The sequence below is a fragment of the Aplysia californica genome, unplaced genomic scaffold (assembly GCF_000002075.1).
Source record: "Aplysia californica isolate F4 #8 unplaced genomic scaffold, AplCal3.0 scaffold00576, whole genome shotgun sequence".
Taxonomy (NCBI): domain Eukaryota; kingdom Metazoa; phylum Mollusca; class Gastropoda; order Aplysiida; family Aplysiidae; genus Aplysia; species Aplysia californica.
In genome coordinates, this window is record NW_004797846.1 from 277069 (window position 1) to 278785 (window position 1717).

The following is a 1717-nucleotide window of genomic DNA, read 5'->3' on the forward strand; positions in this document are numbered from 1 at the left end:
GCTCCCAAGTCGCTCCCGTCTCCTGTTTTTCTGCAGCTCATTTAAAGTCCTTGACCTTTCGCTTTCCAAACAGAGTGCTGGCTTGTGGGGAGAGGGGGGGGGGATGGACGGGGGCGCAACGGATGCAACGGACGACGCAACCAGCGTCTTCTTTTTAACCCCAAGACGATTTTCACGCCCTGTTCGGTTTTCAATATTGACAAAAACCTTGTAAGAGCACACTGCGATTCTGCGCTGACGCACGCACGCACGCGCGTGCCGGTCTGCTCTTCGGCGTACTTTTGACGCACACTTTCCTAGGCCGTGATTTCGCTCTTGATCAAGACATGTGCTGCAACAGTCGTCAATAAACAACCGGCCCGCATAATAGCTTTTCTGACATTTGGCATTCCACTTCCGTGCTCAATCTTACACATGTGTTCCATATCAAGGCTCTGGCGCTTATGCACCTTTTGTTGAGATAAATGGACGTCTATTTTTACGCGTCACACGGACGGCTGTGCAACACTGGTTCGTTTGGTTTTGTTACGTGTGTCTTGGGATTGAGACACACTATGGAAGGTTATTGGGCCTAGACTGAAAGATTTGTTTACTTCTACGTTGAGCTAAACTTACGATTTCAGTATGGTATATCTTTAAAGCCCATTAAGCTTTCAAACATAGCGTCAAATAAAAGTGAACAAAACCCAGACAAATTTTCAGCTAAGGAAGTAAAACATACCTCTTAGATACTCCAAAAAGATTCTTTTTTAGAATTCAAGATCAGTTATATTGCATCATTGAGTCAATAATGGAAAGTCAATAAATCCCTATCTTCAACTCCGACGATTAGATTCAGACATCTTAATAGAAGGAAGCGCATAGTCAAGAAATGTGATATCTCGTTTATGTCGAATAGCGACATGGAAATTGCTATGGATTGATAAGCAAAAAAAACCTTATCATCGGCATGCCGATATCATCCTGCAGCGATCTTCTTTAATGCCACCCCGCCCGCCTTCTCCCATGCTCCGATCCTCCATTATGCGCATTCAGCTAAAATAACTCGTGGCTAAATCGAGTGATCGAGATAAAACAAATCAACGGGAGGGGGAAAAATTAAAATTATAATGTTATATGCAAACATAATTATTCATACTTACATAATATAATAATATGTATGTAAATAATGGTGTGAGCTCTTTTCCATGTTGTTCTTTTGAATCGATAACGCAAACTGGCAACTTTTACTGACATTACTATGCCATACTCCCGTGAATTTATCTACTTGTACTTCATTATATCGGGTTTTATACGATAACAAGTCTTGTTTCTAGAACCTTTGGCAGGCAGGACAGAAGACATATTCGTGACACTGGCTTATATCATTTCTATAAACCTTTACTGAATTATCTGCTTTAAGTCTATCTTAATAAATATTATTCTTAATAAATAGTATTATTATTCGACTGTTAATTCGAAACATGATATCTGATTGTTCATACTCACATTCCTTTACATAATTCAATATGAATACACATTGAATTAAAACGGGGGCTGTTTCTTCTTTATCTCTTTTTTTCCCTGAGAACGAACTTGTCGACTTTTCACAGTTTTGAATACACATTGAATTAAAACGGGGGCTGTTTCTTCTTTATCTCTTTTTTTTCCCTGAGAACGAACTTGTCGACTTGTCACAGAAATTAACAATCAATAATAGCTTTTTACTCTAACCCAT

At 39.4% G+C, this 1717-nt stretch overlaps 1 protein-coding gene across 4 annotated transcripts in view; it reads right to left on the bottom strand.

The window, feature by feature from the left end:
• Positions 1-1717, bottom strand: part of LOC101863051 (potassium voltage-gated channel subfamily H member 6) — a 270601-nt gene that overhangs the window by 243698 nt on the left and 25186 nt on the right. The gene's annotated exons all lie outside the window — the stretch shown is intronic.